General features: G+C 37.4%; 1 protein-coding gene across 15 annotated transcripts in view; it reads left to right on the top strand.

Annotated features, from left to right (window-relative positions):
- Positions 1-17,354, top strand: part of Dop1a (DOP1 leucine zipper like protein A) — a 105,360-nt gene that overhangs the window by 9,070 nt on the left and 78,936 nt on the right. For 13 of the 15 annotated variants that reach the window (XR_013052857.1, XM_076576744.1, XM_076576739.1 and 10 more), the window contains exon 2: positions 13,754-13,807. The exons of the other annotated variants lie outside the window; for them this stretch is intronic. The gene's annotated coding sequence lies outside the window, so the exon portion shown is untranslated. The remainder of the gene's footprint in view (positions 1-13,753; positions 13,808-17,354) is intronic. 15 annotated transcript variants of the gene reach the window in all.

The following is a 17,354-nucleotide window of genomic DNA, read 5'->3' as shown; positions in this document are numbered from 1 at the left end:
CTGCGATTCTACTTGGAAGGTAGAGAGGGGTTCCCACAGAGCAGGCTGGCCAGCTAGACTAGCCCACATAGGTGGGTTCAGTTGAGAGACTCTATCTCAATGAATAAGGGGGAGAGCAGTTGAGGAAGCCTGTCAGCCTCTAACCTTCATATATACACATATGTATATGTGCACCTACACACACACACACACACACACACACACACACACACACACACACACCACACAGATGAAGATAAAATTAACTCTGTAGTCTAGGAATCCCGCTTTTTGAATACGTAGTAAATATAAATTCAAAGTAGAGTCTAAAAGAGATGCTTGCATGTTTATAGCACTACCATTTGGGGTAGCTGAGAGGTGAAAATAGCCTAAATATGCATTTACAAATTGGTAAAACAATACAATATTCCCTATAAGAGAATATTATTCAGCCTTGAAAAGGATAGTCTGACAGATGCTACAGTGTGAATAAATGTTGAAGACATTATGCTAAATAAACTTGGCCTAGTGTAGTGAAAAGACAAATGCTGTATGGTTTTGCTAATGGGAAGTAGCTGTAGTAGTCAGACCCATATAAACAGAAACCAGAATGGTGGTTGCCAGAGGTGGGGCAGGGAGAGGAAGTGGAGATTGTTTAGTAGACAGAGGGAGGCTTGCAAGATGAGAGTCATAGAAGAGTCTACAATTGCATGTGCTTATTTATTACTACTGAAATACGCACTCAGTTAATGAGATGGTAAATTTTAGGTTGCTTTACAATTTTAAAAGATGACAAGCCTTTAGAAAACAAAGCATATGTTCATCTAAAATACTATAGTATAATTTAAACCATGTTTCTAATATTGAAAAGGTAGTGATTAACAAATGAGCCAAGTCAGGAAATGACTCATAATGTATCATTCAGAGGCTTGAAGTAATCCTGATAGTAAACCTTCAGGTGACAAAAAGAAGCAGAAGACATAGCCCAAAAAAGGAAACAAGGGAAAGAGAGGAAGTCTTAAACAGTGGACAGTAGCTGAGATCTTGCTTGCAGGGAGATAAGTACAAATGATAGGATTAAATATATGGGTCCCATTACTAAAAAGGACTTGTAGTCAAGGCTGTGAACTTGTGTTTCACTTCCCAAGAATTAAATGTCACAGTTACATTTCTTACATGGTAAGAAAACTAATAATGCTTCAGGTGCTTTATCAGACTTACCTTTCTGAACTTCCTGAGGGAGCAGTAATGTTCTCTGCTTTTTACTTGTAAAAGTAATTGGCTCTTGGAGTACATAATGTAATGAAAACAGGAATCTGCTGTAATTTAAATGTAAAACATTCAGGATGATGGGTAGATATTCATTCTGAAAGAGAGGCACGTTTGTGCACATTATTAAAACTTCCTAAAGTTGATCTTTCTGATCACCAAAACGCCTGCTTGTACAGCTGGGGAGGAGGTAGTGGTGCTATTAACAGTTCTGCTTGCTTCACAGAACTGGTGCAAGACATTTCCCCACATATTCTCCATTCCTTTGAGTGGATGATGTATAGAGACATATGCTATGTGCAATGTGGATTTTATTTTACCTCTGTATGGGCAGTTACTCCACTAATATGCCAGTGCATTCTTGTGTAATATTGTATCCAGTCATTTACATGCACAGTCATTGAATTTGGTCCATGTAGATAATTTGATTTTTATGAATGTACTATTCTAATATTCTCAGAGTATCTTGTCATTTCTTCCTACGTACAAGAAAATAAGACATTTTAATACAAGCAAATGGTAACTGTAAGAAAAATGGGATTTTTTTCTTCTATTGAAATTATTTTCATACAATATATTTTGATCAGATTCTATCTCCTTCCCAACTCTACCAATTCTTACCACCTCCTTATCCACCCAACTTCATGTTCATATGCTCATCATGCACTTTTGTGCTTGCTAGCACTTTTTCACACTCAGGCTTGCTCTCCCAGTCAGTCTGTCTGTCTGTCTGTCTGTCTCAAAAACAAAAAAAAACAAAAAGCAACAAAAAAAAAAAAAGGAGGGGGGTAATTCTTTTTGTGTTGGACAACTACTGGGCATTGGGCCTGCCCCAGAGTGTGGTTGACATAACCAGTGACACTCCATTGGAGAAAACTGATTTTCCTTTTCTTATCAGGTACCAATTGCAAAAAGTTCTTAGTTAGGGATGGAATTTTGTGTCTACCTCCCCTTTGTCATGCTGGGATTTTTGCTTGTTTGAACTTGTGATGTTGTCACAGTCTCTATGAGTTCATATGTGCATTAGCCTTGTTGTATCTGGAAAATGTTGTTTCTTTGGAGTCATCCACTACTTCTGGCTCTTTAATCTTTCTTCTTCATTTTCCATGTAGATCCCTGAGCCAAGAGGTGAGCAGTATGAGACAGATGTCCCATTTATGACTGAGTACTCCAAAGTCTCACTCTGCACATTGTCCAGTTGTGGGTCTCTGTATTAATTTCCATGTTCTCCAAGAAGAAGCTTCTCTCTCTGATCAGGGCCCAGCAAAGCACTGATATATAACAATACGTTGTTAGGAATTAAATTGTTATGTTCCTTTAGCAGTATAATAGTAGTAGGTTTTCCTCTAGGGCTCACGACCTATCTAGTTTCAGGTTTACAGACATTTTAACAGTGTCTGGTATGGGTTCTATCTCATGGAGTAAGCCTTATATCCAATCAAAAAGTGGTTGGTTACTCCCATACCATTTGGCCACTATTGCCAGTTTATCTTGCAGGCAGATTGTTTTTGTTCATCACAGGGTTTGGAGTTGGGTGATAATGATGATTACTTTGTCTCCTCTGGTGGTATGTAAAGTACCTTCCAGTACCACGAATGCTAGTCAGTAAAGGTGAATCTTCTAGTAGGACACCAGAGGGTCTTACTATCGGGTTCTATAGAGTAACCAATAATCTTGACAATAGCCTGTGATGGTTAGGGATCTGTAGACCTTCTTGGCCAGTGACTCAACAAGATGTAAGGTTTTTACTTTGTGGCATAAGATATCTAGTTTCAGCATTGTCTCTCCCATTATATAGTGACTTCATTTAAATTCCTTTGACATGTGTATATATTTAGGCTCTATTCTATATAGCTTTTTAAAAAGCCTTTAGTGTTAGTTGCCCCTCCCCATATTCCCTTTTTGACCCTGCCCTCCTATCCCCTTCTCTGGTTAATTTGCCCTCCTAGTTTCCCCTTTATCTCTTTACAACACTATGTTCTATTTTCACTTTGTCAGAAGAGCTCCCTTCCCCTCTCTGGTCCTTTACCAGCTACCTAACCTCTGTGATTATTCTGATTGAAACATACATACCTAAAGCTTAAAAACTAACATCCACATATGTTGGTTATTTTTAACTCTTTGGCTCTTACACTGACCTGCCTCCCAGCTCCCAAATAATCACATGGAGACTTATTCTTTCTTATGAATGCCTGGTCTTAGCTTGGCTTGTTTCTAGCCAACTTTTCTTAAATTATCCCATCTACCTTTTGCCTCTGGGCTTTTATCTTTTTCTATTTTATATGCCTTTCCTTCCTTCTTTCCTTCCTTCCTTCCTTCCTTCCTTCCTTCCTTCCTTCCTTCCTTCCTTTCTTTCTTTCTTTCTTTCTTTCTTTCTTTCGCTGTTGCTGGTAGTGTAGCTGGGTGGCTGGCCCCTGATGTCCTCCTCTCCTTCTCCTTTTCTTGCTCCTCAATCTTCTTCCCAGATTTCTTCTGTTTATTCTCTCTGCCTGGCAGCCCTGCCTATCCCTCTCCTGCCTAACTATTGGCCATTCAGCTCTTTATTATACCAATCAGGTGTGATAGACAAGCAAAATAACACAGCCTCACAGAGTTAAATAAATGCAACATACAAGAGTGCAACACATTTTTGCATCATTAAACAAATGTTTCACAGCATAAACAAATGTAACATATCTTAAAATAATATTCCACAACATACATATAAGAGAAAACACATCTAGCTTACTTTACAATGTTTATTTTTAGCTCTATCCATTTACCTTCAAATTTCATTAAATTCTATTGTGTAAATGTACCACATTTTCATTATCTATCAGTTGATGGATGGACATCTAAGCTCTTTCCAATTTCTGACTAATAAGAATGCAACAGCAATGACCATGGATGAAGAAGTATCTCTGTAGTAAAAAGTAGTGTCCTTTGAATATATGCTTGAGAGTGAGATAGCTGGATCTTGTGGTAGATTAAGTTTAAGCTTTTGAGCAACCTCTATACTGATTTCCACAGTTGCACTCCCATCAGCAATGAATAAGTGTTCCCATTTCCCAACATCCTCCCCAGCATGTGCTGTAGCCTGTTTTATTGATCTTGCCATTCTGACTGGGGCAAGATAAAATCTCAAAGTAGTTTTTTGATTTGCATTTTCCTGATGACTAAGCATGTTGAACATTTCTTTAAATGTTTCTCAGTCATTTGTATTTCATCTTTAGAGAACTCTGTTTGTTCTATACCCCATTTTAAAAATTGAGTTATTTTCTTGATGTTCAGGTTTTTTGTTGTTGTTTTTATTTATTTATTTATTTTTCTATATCCTAGATACCAACCCTCTATCATATATAATTGATTAACGTTCCCTACTCCCCTATTCTGTAGGCTGCTGTTTACGTCAAATGATGCCCTCTGCTGTACAGAGGTTCCATTTATTAAGTCTGATCTTAATACCTGTGCTGTAGGTGTTCTGTTTAGAACTTTTCCTGTGCTTTTGAGTTCAAGCCTACTCCCTAATTCCCTTTCTATCACATTCAGTATATCTGGTCTTGTGTTGAAGTCCTTGATCTATTTGGAGCTGAGTTTTGTGTAGGGTGATGGATATGGATCTATTTTCAGTCTTTTACATACAGTGTGACCAGCACCATTTGTTGAAGATGCTGTCTGAAATGCATGTATATATACACATGTGTGTATACATACATACATACATACACATACACATACACACACACACACACACACACACACACACACACACACACACACACACACATACATATGAGGGGGTGTTTTGAGACAGTTTGTCTATGTAGCTCTGACTGACCTGGAATTTGCACTGTAGACCAGGTTGGCCTCAAACTTACAGAAGTCTGCTTGCCTCTGGCTTCTAAGTGCTGGGATTAAAGGTGTGCACCCCCACTGCCTAGATGAAATACATGTTTTTAAAAAGCATGCCACATCCCAAAGCTGGAATCGTTTGGGTTCCAGTTGTAAGTAATACACGTTACTAGTTTGTACAAGTGTGGTTAATACAAAGATATATGACTTAAACTAGACAATGCAATTAAGCTATCAGTGTTGTTCACAGAATTCCCCAAAATGTGGAAACTTCCTTAAAATATTTCTTTTCTAAAATATTTTGTCATCTCATAATGAACCCTCTGGTGAATTACATATATTCTTGCCAACATTTTTTAAGCCTTTTAGTTTTAAAAACCATCCATTTGATGTGTATTAGTGTGCATCCTGCATCCCAGCAGGAGCCCACACATGTGCCCTGGACATACACTTAGGTTTGGGAACAGCCATACCTATCACTCTGGTTTAGATTCACAGCCCAACTTGCTGCATCACTAGAGGATTTCATTCCACTGGGGAATGTAATTTCACTTCAGGATTATTTTCTCAGCATATTAGATTGTCTTTTTGTTTATTTTGTTTTGTTTTTGAAACAAAGTCTCTTTGTAGTCCTGGTTGTCCTGGAACAATTGCTGTAGATCAGACTGGCCTCGAACTCACAGAGGTGAATGCCTGCCTCTGCCTACTTAGTGCTGGGATTAAAGGCATGCACCACCATGCCTGGCCAACCAGTAGATTGTCATTTTATGTATACTGAACATAGTTCCTCTGCCACCATGCCACTTAGAGAATTAGAATTAATGTTTTATAAAAATCACAAACCAAACCCCTTCCCTATCCTAATTTATAATCATTTTGCCTAATAAACTTGTTTACTGGAAGCACTATCAGTATTGAACAGTGGCTTAGTTGAGTTTCTATTGCTGTGATCAAATACCATGACCAAAATCAACTTTGAAAGGAAAGGGTTTATTTCATCTTATAGCTCTCTGGTCATATTCCCATCACTGAGAGAATTCAGGGCAGGAACTCAAGGCAGGAACCTAAAGGAGCTGAAATGGAAGAAAGCTGCTTACTGACTTGCCCCTCATGGCTTGCTCAGCCTGATTTTCTTATACAATTCAGGACCACCTACCCAAGGTGTCTCTACCTAGAATGGACTTGATCTTCCTGTATCAATCATTAATTAAGAAATTGCCTTACAGGCTTGCTCACAGGCCAGTCTGGTGGCAGACATCTTCTCCTTGAGGATCCTTTTTCCTAAATGACCCTACCTTGTGTCAAGCTCTGGGGGATGGGGTGGGGGGAGGGTGGAAACTAATAATAAGCAAGACAAACAGTGAGGTATTTATGTTATTTGGAGTTGACTTATGGTCCCTGTCCCTCAGTTCCTTTTTTGTTTATTTGTTTGTTTTTGGTTTTTTGGTTTTTTTTTTGTTTTGTTTTTGTTTTTGGTTTTTTGGAGACAAGGTTTCTCTGTATAGTTATGTCTGTCCTGGATCTCGCTCTGTAGATCAGGCTGGCTTCAAACTCACAGAGATCCACCTGGCTCTGCCTCCCAAGTGCTGATGGTCTTTATTCTTAAATCAGAGTTTTAGGAAGAATGATTAAAAAGGAAAGCATAATTTCATTTTCCTTTTTTTAAAAAGGTAAACATACAGGAAAAGAAATTGTTGCATTATCTAAAAAAGATCTATAGTATTTGGTTATGAGTGCAAGTGTACTTGTCCATATGGAGGCCAGAGGACATCAGTGGTCATTCCTCAGGCATTGTACATCCTTTTTTTGTTTTGTGTTTGTTTTGAGTCAGAGTTTCTCACTGATCAGAAACTCTGCAACTAGGCTAGTCAGATTGGCCAGCATCTTCTTCTCTTCCTAGTAGTTAGAATATAAACATGCCAACTATATGGATTCTGAAGATCAGCATCAGATTCTCGTACTTGCAAGGCAAACATTTTATTAACTGAACCATCTCTCCAGCCTTAAAAATATACATTTATCAATGTAAGATATGCAAATTATTAATAAACATTTGAAAAATATTCAACATTACTAATAATAATCAAGAAGATGCAAATTAAAACCACAGGATAACATCATCTCACCTAAATCAGAGTAGCCATTTAAGACATGGAACAGAAGTGCTGGCAAGGATGTAAAAATATGAGAAATAGAGCTGAGTGGTGGTGGCACACACCTTTAGTCCCAGTACTTGGGAGGCAGAAGCAGGCCAGCCTCTGATTTCGAGGCCAGCCTGGTCTACAAAGTGAGTTCCTGGACAGCCAGGGCTGTTACACAGAGAAACCCTGTCTCAACTCCCCCGCCATACACACACACACACACACACACACACACACACACACACACACACACACACACACAAAAGAGAAGTAGGTATTAGATGTATTGGCCAGGGTTCTCTAGAACAGTGATTCTCAGATTCTCAGCCTTCCTAATGCTGTGATCCTGTAATACAGTTCCTCATGTTGTGGTGACCCTAACCATAAAGTCATTTTTGTTGCTGCTTCATAACTGTAATTTTCCTACTGCTATGAATCATAATGTAAATATTTTGGGAGAGAGATTTGCCAAAGGTGTTACAACCCACAAGTTGAGAACTGTTGCTCTGGATGAACAGAACAGATAATATTGATATATATTATAAAGGGTGATTTATTACATTGCTTACACAGTCCAATAGTGGCTGTCTGCATGCAAGAGAGGTTGAGAAACTGGTAGCTGCTCAGTCCATAATGCTGGTGCCCCCTGAGCAGTGCCAACCTAACACTGAAAGCCTAGAGATTCCTGGAGAAATACTTCACTTCAATCCACATCGGATGGGTTCTGATGGCATCGATAATAACAATGGGATAGGTACACTTAGTAGCAAGAAGTGGAAGAAGGGGCAGGCAAGTAACATTGCTTTTTCCTTGAACCTCTGTATCTGGACTATCATTAGAAGGTGCCACCCACTCTGATGGAAGGTCTTCTCCCCACAGTTAATCCTTCTTGGAAGTATTCTCACAGACCAACACAGAGACTTACCTTTTAGTTGATTCTAGATCCAATGAAATTGGCAAGATTAATCATCACACTGGAAATGTGAACTGATATACCCATTATAAAAACAGTATTGAGATTCCTGAGGAAACTGAAAGTATATCCATCATCTGATTTAGTAACCCCACTCCTGGGACTGTATCCAAAGAAAAGGAAATCACTATGTTGAAGAAGTCCCTGCACTTGAATATTTATTGAGGCATTATTCATACTGGCTAAATATGGAATCAACCTAGGTGTACATCAACAGAAGAATAGATTTTAAAAAATGAGATCTATTTACACACTTGAATATTACTTAACCATGAAAGTGAAATTCCTTCATTTGCTCCAATATAAACCTAAAGAATATTACATGAAAGACAAAGTAGTACATACTTGCTTATATGTAGAAGTGAAAAATTAATTTCATAGAAGTCAAGAAAAGCATTTACAGTCATGTATCATTTACAAATAGAAATATACTAAAGTACAGTAAGATTTTAATGTTTCCTCCAACTAGATCTGTATCTGATTAATTTTAATATATTTGATCGCTGAGAATATAAAACATTATTTTCTTACTCCATTTTTACACAATTATGCACAATAAAGTTGATTATAATAAGCTTTTAAGTAATTAGGTACACCACATTTTATGGATGTTCCTACGGGAGGTTTTTTTAGACTACTTGTGACCACACAAATGTAGTCTGTATTTAGGGAATGGTCTAGCTGAGCTAAGTAAAGAAGTGGAACATGGTGGTTGTTCTCCTGCCTTTTTGTTGTGTTGTTTTTAACAGAGTTTTTACCCAAGAGAAAAAAATGCTTTGCAGACTGTATTGGCTTCAGTGGATTATTTATTCTAAATATTTGAGGGCCTACTCTAGGCCACTTACAGAACTGATGCAGAAATGAACTAGTCAAAGTTCCCAACCTCTTTCAAGATGTGATAGACAGGAAAAGCAAACAGGACAATTTCAGATTATAAGAAGTATTGGCTAAGGAATAATGTGCTGTTTTAGGTACAATGAAGAGTATGAGCCTTGGGGCAGGTGGCCTATACTAATCAGGTTTTTCTGATATTTTCTATAACTGGAGGAGCAGAAGTTTTTTCAGAGGGGTAGCAAATACAAAATGCCTCCAGTACAAAATAAGGTATTTTGATGAACATAGGATATTATTCTAACGTCAGAGAAACCATTGGCAGATTTTCAGCAAAGAAACAACATGTTTTTAAGTGATCCCTGGCTTCTCTGTGGAAGATGAATCAGAGACTTGGGAATACAAGTGGGTTCAGTCGTCATCTCTAACTGGTTAGCCATAATAGAAGAGGAGAGTGATAGCTGTACACTGAGGGTGTATCAGTGTAGATCTGCTTAAAGCTATGGGACTAGAAGAAATAACCTGGAGGAATGAGGATTATAGAATGAGTCTTGAAGAACTTCCACAGTGAAGAATGAATAAAAGACAGAAGCCAACCTAGACAGAAATGGGTGGCTAAGACATAGGAACACACCCTGAGTAGAGTTCCGGAAGCCAAAAACCAAGTGTTTATTACTGAGAATAAGATGAATGGCTAGACAGGTGGCTGTTGACCTGCTGACATATGGTTTGTTTCCAGGAAGGACTGTGTCATAGGACATATTTGAGCTGGCTAAATTGTAAACTGAGGATAAGGAAATGAAATATTGAGTGTAGGAAAACCTTTCATAAACTTTTGCTGGAAGAGAAAACAGAGAAACTGATTGTCAGCCAGAGGACCTGTGGAAGTCCAGGAAAGTAATGAATTTTGACTTCATACTTAGAGATGGATAGAGAATGGTTCTGTATAGAAGCTGGTATTGAAGGGGAGTGAAATAATAAGGACTCTGAGCATACAGAAAATGAAATCTAGACCACAGCAAAGAGGTGGACCTTTAGTGGAAAAGTCTTTTCCTAACAGGGAAAGCGGAGCATATGGGTGTAGGACAACACTGGTATAGGCTTGATGGAGAGGAACTAGAAGCATTTCTCATGTTTCTTCTTCTTCTTTTTAATTAATTACATCTTGTTTTGATTTTTATTTGTTTATTTTTTGGATATGTGGTCTTGCTTTCCTGCCCAGTTTTCTAGATTTAAGCTGTCCTCTGCCTCAGCCTCCTGAGTAGCTGACACCACAAGCCTCTGCTACCATACTCCACTCTCTTCATTATATTTGAGGTAGATCTTTGGTACGGAAGAGAGAAGATATTGTTAAGAATTTTGGCAAAGAGAAAATATAAACTAGTTGTGCCAAGATGAGAAATTTACCAAGGAAAATCACTAGGTTAGGATAGTGATACAGCCAGCCAACTATGCTAGATGATTTTTCTCCAGCATTATTCCGGCTCATGCATTTAAAAAAGCAGATGAGCAGAAGCAGGGTTGAAGTCCTTGGTAGGAGTAAGGGAGGCTCTTCTGTTGTGAACTCTGAGGAAGGTGTTTAGGAGAAGGAAAAGTTTCATGAGAGTGAATAGTGGGTTAGCCAAACTGGTTGAGTTTAAATATCCAACTTTGCTATTTCCTGACCCCCCCCTCTCCATATATATACATATATATATATATATATGTATATATATATGTTTTTTGAGACAGGGTTTCTCTGTGTAGCTTTGCGCCTTTTCCTGGAACTCACTTGGTAGTCCAGGCTGGCCTCGAACTCACAGAGATCCGCCTGGCTCTGTCTCCCAAGTGCTGGGATTAAAGGTGTGCGCCACCACCACCCAGCCCTGACCTATATTTTTATGCTTCGGTTTCCTATCTGTAAATGAGAATGCTAATAGTATCTGTGTCAAGATGAAATGAATACACAAAGCACATAAACAAACAGTACCTAGCAGTTAGTAAATGCACCGTAAGGTTGTCTCAGATGCTGCTACTTCTGCTGCATCTGGAAAGGTCTTATCTTTGTAAGATGATTGAGACTGGAAGACATACATTTGTCTGGAGTTTGAGATCACAGTAAACATATGAATGGTTGAATCATATACTAAGGATATAAGGCATAGCCTATATTTGTGAATTCCTAGTATGTTTGGCTTTCTATCACTCTCTTGATTATTAAAAATCTTTAAAATTGTTTTCTTCTATCAACTTCCAATTCTCGGGAGTGCCTAGTTTTATGAGTTTGTTAACTGAATAATTAAAGATTATTTACTGTCACATCAGTATTGGAACTCAGAACTTTTAACCAAAGTGAAATAAATATACTAATTATTACATTAAATTTCCAGATGATAGCAATTACTGAATGATAAATCTTCATTTAGCCAAAATCATTTGGTAAGAACATGTAATTAATATATAACTTTTGTTTTTCCTTTCATGGCCAACCAGGACTTGGTGTTTGTCAGAATTCATTTATATACTTGGCACTGTGATACAACAGCCCTCAGGTATATTAGTAGAAAGGCGTAATTGGGCCGGAGAGATAGCTGAGTTGTCAAGAGTATTTGCTGCTCTTACAAATAGAGGGCCCGAGTTGGTTCCTAGCAGTCTCGCAGGTGGCTCACAAGCTGCTAGTATGTGCAACACTAGGAGATCTGACACTACCTCTGGCCTCCAGAAGACCACATATATATGCCACACAGAGAGATATGCATGCACATAGTCAGTAATAAATCTCTAAAAGAAGCAAGTAAGTAGAGGATATTTCTCTTCAGCCTTCCTGTTTCTTCCTTTGCAAAGAAGAGTGCAAAGAAAGAGTGCAGCCAGCATTAAACTGAGCAGAACATCTTTGGATGACTGTTTAGGAGTTCTACTTACTATTTATGACCATTTAAATGAAACTTTAAAAAATGTAGGTGCTCTTATGCAGAATTTAATCCATTAAATTTTCTCTTTTTATACCATAAAGTATAAATAAATCTGTAATACCTGTTTTCACAGGGCCTAATTTACCCAGAGAATCTTTGGCTTTTATTTAATTTTTTTATAGACAGCTATGTTGCTTCCTTTTTAATTTTTTTGAAAGAACTAATACCACACTAATCATGGTTTATAGCAGTTCCGGTCCAATTTGTCTGAGTTGACAGTCTGAAAGAACTAGCTAAATTTTCAAATGATCAAATCAAAAAACTGTTCAGTGACTCCTGAAAGATTTCAAATGCCATTATGATTTGCTTGTTTCACTTTAAGAAAAAAAAAATCAGATTTTTTTTTTTTTTTTAGTTATTTCAAGGGTCTCATGCCTGATGCTATAACAGAATGCTGTATACTAAATAATTTATGGAAGAAAATTTTGTTCAGTGCATGAATCTTGGTGGCCTTTGGAGGCCCAGGGTTAAGGCATCATATCTGGTGAGGTCTTTCATGCTGGTGGGAACTCATGGTACAGTCCTGAGGCTGTATTCACATGGGTTGAGGAAATCATGAAAGCCAGCCAAACTGGTTCTTATAACAGACTCAGTCTTGGAATAAACCAGGAAACCTCTTGATAATTTTACTCATTAATTGTGCATTAATCATGAATGAAGAAATAGCCCCAATGACTTAATGACCTAATGATTGCACCTCTTAATAGTTACTATTAGGAATTGAATTTCAACATGAATTGTGATGGGAACATAGTACCAACTTATATGAAGTAATTTGTTTCCTAATGGTTTCATGGGAAGATTGGGATTTTTTAAGAGTTATTTTTGGAAGAGATAGAAGTGGTCATATGGTGGTCAGTTTAAGATGGATGAAAATGTTCTGTATCTTAGTTGTGGTGAGGATCTTGATAGTGGTCTTGATTCTAAGTATGGATGTACCCATCACTCAGATCATCAAATAGATGTGTTAAGTTCAGCCATTGTCCATTCTCCCCAAGGGAGCAGTTTCCAGAGCCTCAGTCCTACCCATACTAAAACTGCACTGACTTAAGCTTCTCCTGTATGATTATGTTATATTTACAAATAGCCGAAACACATCCTCCTATATACTTTTTAATCATTTCAAGGTACTTAAAATCATTAATATAATATAAATACTGTTAAAATTGTCCTTATACCATATCAATTAGTGGATGTTGACATTGGAAAAGTTAATATTGAAATGAAAAGCAGTCCATAAAGGACTGATGGTATAACTTGGTGGTGGAGTGCATGTTAGCATGAAAAAGACTCTGTGTTCAGATCCCAGGACCGCCACCCCTCTCCAGAAAATAAAAAAAAGGAAGGAAGGAAGGAAATAAGTGAATAAATACAGATGCATTTTCTTTCCTTAATGTTTCCATCGGGTCATTGCTTGAATTCATTGTTAAGAAACTCATAGAGCTTGACTATATAAATATGTTCAAGCTAATAAAGTCATAAACAAGCACATTTTAAAAAGAGCTACATTTTAATTTGTGTTCACAAAATCATTCATGATAGGATAGTGAGCTTTATACTTTGTTGCCAACAATTCAGAGTCACAACCAATGCTTAATTTTTATGTATTCACCCATCATGGGTATATTTCCTAGTATTTGTGTTGATTGAATAGGGAGTGGTGAAAGCAAAAACTAGATTACTTTTAGCATTTTCTGTCGCAAGTATTCTAATAGCTTAAATATATTACATATTTAGTTTTGACAAGCTTTGAACTAGGTCTTGTCTCTCTTTCATAGATGAAGAAATTCAGACTTGAGAAAACAAAGTGATTGGTTCAAGTCATTCATCTGGTAAGAACCTTATCTAAATTTTGTACTCAGGATGTCTTGACTAATCTCATGTTCTGAGGCTCTATTTTTTTTTTTCAAATTTAAAATATATTATTTATTTATTTATTTATTCTTTTACATACCAATCACAGATCCCCCTCTTCCCTCCTCCCACCCCTCCAACCTTCCCTCTCCCAACTCACCCCCATTCCCTCCTACAAGAAGGTAAGGCCTCCCATGGGGGTTGGTCAGCAGAGCCTGGTACATTCAGTAGAGGCAGGTCCAAGCCCTTCCCCCTGCCTCAAGGCTGTGTAAGGTGTCCCACCATACGCTTCAGAAAGCCAACTCATGTACCAGGGATATATTCTGATCCTACTGCTGAGGCTCAATTTTTATTGCCTTTTATGCTCTGTATTTCTATAAAATGTCCTTTTATAAAGTACTTTTGGGGTTGTTTAATTTGTTTGGTTCTTTGACAGGGTCTTGCTCCCTGGGTAGCCTTGGCTGGCCTAGAACTCATTATATAGATTGGGCTGGCCTTGAACTCAAAGATCCACCTACTAGGATTAATGGCTTGTCTACCATGCCTGACTCTTGTACTGAATATTTGGTGTAGCATTTTGTTTTGCTTCTGTGTACCACAACCTTCCTTAGGAAGAGGCTTGCCATAGGTTTTCTTGACACAATATGGGAAGTGTTACATTTGCACATGGTGTTGTGCTTTGTGGGAACATACTCTCTTAATAGAATATGATGAAGTAAACACTTCAAAATCTTTATGACAATTTAACTATGTTACAACAACCAACTGCATGATTGTATCCCTAGATGGTAAATTGGGGGGGAAACCTAGTCCTTAACTGCAGATAGCATGAAAGATATTGACTTAAGCTATCTTACCATAAAATATGGAGAAAAATTACTGAGAACTAGAATTTGTATTACTTTTTATGTTAAAAAATTGAAAAGTGGCATACTTTTTGTGTTCTGATATATGATTAATTTTGCAGTTAGCTTACTGAGGAAACTGGACCTAGTGGCTCATTCATATCTATAATTCCAATATGAAAGAGGCTAAGGCAGGAGAGTTGCTGTGAGTGAGAAAGCATCCTGGCCTACACAGAATGGGGTCCCAAGGTTATTCTCTGGCCTCCACATGCACACACATATATGAGCATCTACACATACATGTATTCCCCCAACCTGCACTAAATAAAACACATCTGGATTTTCTTTAAGATTCTTTTTTATTTATGTGTGTGCATGTGCCCGTAGGTACCAGTGTAGGTCAGATTGTGTCAGATCTTCTGGAGTTAGAGACAGCTGTGAGCAGCCTGATACAGGTGTTGGCAACTGAACTCAGGTCCTCTGCAAGGGCAGAGAGTGCTCTCTTAACTGCTGTGCCGCTATCTTTCCAGCCTTTCATTCTTCCAACCTTTAGTCCATGAACGTCTCCTCTATCAGTTTATAAATATATTATTAGTTATTCAGAGTCATGGCTCTGTTTTAGTATGCCACATTTTTATCCAAAGCACGCTGCTTTGTGTATATTTATGGTTGAATTGAGAAATGTTAGAATATATTAAATATGATTTAAAAATTCATACCATCATATGGTTCATGATACACATTTTCACTCATTTTAAAAGCAATCGTATGAGAACTCTAGAGGCAAATTCTTATGAAAACATTATTTTGTTGACACTTTATAAGCAAAACTGTAAAATATTTACAGATATTTTAATATGGAAAGATAGACTCCACAAACACCCCAATAAATAAATAAATCCAAAATTGAAAAATTTTAAAAGGTAGTCAGAGCCTGGGACTGAAAATGGTTACTAATGGCTTTGGTTTTGGTTTTGTTTCAGGTAAGGTATTATTTCTCAGCACTGTCCTTTTTAAAAATTATATTATTTATTTTTTGTTTTGGTTTGTTGTTGTTGAGACAGAGACCTTCAGTAGCCTAGAACCTGCCAACTAGTCAAGACAAGCTGATCAGTGAGCCCCAAGAATTCATCTCTCTCCACTTTCTCAGTGCTGGAATTAAAAACACATAATGCCATACCAGGCTTTTTAAATTTTAAAATTATGTGTTGGTGTGCGAGTAGCATATGGGTATGTATGGTTGTGTAGAGGTCAGGTTGACAGTGAAATGTCTTGCTCAATTGCTTCTCTTATATTTTTGAGACAGGGGCTCTCTTTGAACCTAGTGCTTGAAGTTTCAGCTAGAATAGCTGGCTAGCATGTGACCACCCTTACCCAGTACTGGGGTCATAGGCACACTCCACCATGACCACTTTTTACATAAATCCTGAGGCTCCAAACTCTTTTGTTACATAGCAAGCACTTTCTTCACTGAGCCATCACTATAGCCCATTGCCTGGCTTTTTGGCATGGGTTCTGGGAATCTCGGGTCCTCATTCTTGCAAGGCAAGCACTTTACCAACTGAGCCATCTCCCCAGACCCTAGATTGTTTTTTAACTTGACTCAACCTTACAGTGAGGCAAATGTGTTAGTTACAAGCTCCACAAATTTAGCTGGTTATTAATTATTAGCTTATTTAATAACACATTAAATTTTGTCTGAAGAACATGTCTATTGAGGTATTGTTTAAAAATTATATTGTCCCTCTGCTTATTGATAAATGATCCCTATTTTCATGAATAGGAGTTGCTACTAAATTGCTTCTCAGGTTAACCTCCTACATACACTGAATATTGATTGTGTATCTTCAAAATGAATGTGCTCTAACTTGAGCTGGGAATCTTGCCAAGGAAAGAAATTGTCCCTATCAGCAAAACTTATTCATGTGCTTTATTTACTCACTTTACTGCTAATATTGGACATTTTTAGATTTACTTATTAGAATTTATTATGTTATGTACGTGTGTCTTTAGGAAATCTAATACTTGGGAAACAAAACTTGAAGTGTTTTAGTTGTGTTCATTCCATGAATATCCTTCAGGTTTTAGAGATTTTATTATCCAAAGTTATAGCTTTGTTTTCATATGTCTTGCTTCTTCTTTTTTTTTTTTTTTTTTGTCTAAAGCATATTGGTTTGTGTATGCTTATCGTTAAGTTTTTAAAGATGTTAAATGGAACATGCCTGTAATCTCAGCTGCTTGGCAGAATGAAGCAAGAGGGTCACAAGTTTGAGGCCATTCTGGGCAACATAGCAAGGCCCTGTCTCAGTATAAAACTTAAAAAAGACTGAGGATGCATCTCAGTGTTAGAATGTTACAGGGAGGCCCAGGCTCTATCAGTACTGAGAGGGTATAGAAACCATAGTTTGACAATAAAACAGCTTGCATTACATTTCACTTATTTCTACTTTTAGCTAGCACACCACTTTGGATGAAATTCATTATTATTATGAAATTCAGTGAGTCTCATTATTACAGTTTTATATTATACATGTGCATATTTTCTTTTGGATATGTCTCTTCAGATATTTTGTCCATTTTAAGACTTTGTGTTCTTTTAGTGAGGGGAGTTTTTTATATACCAGTTCAAGTACATGTTCAGATAAACTGAAAATAAGCATTCTCCTGCTCTCTTCATTCT

This window comes from Peromyscus maniculatus, chromosome 7 (assembly GCF_049852395.1).
Source record: "Peromyscus maniculatus bairdii isolate BWxNUB_F1_BW_parent chromosome 7, HU_Pman_BW_mat_3.1, whole genome shotgun sequence".
Classification (NCBI taxonomy): domain Eukaryota; kingdom Metazoa; phylum Chordata; class Mammalia; order Rodentia; family Cricetidae; genus Peromyscus; species Peromyscus maniculatus.
Note: the sequence above shows the minus strand (reverse complement) of the source record. Positions and strands in the feature narration are given on the sequence as shown.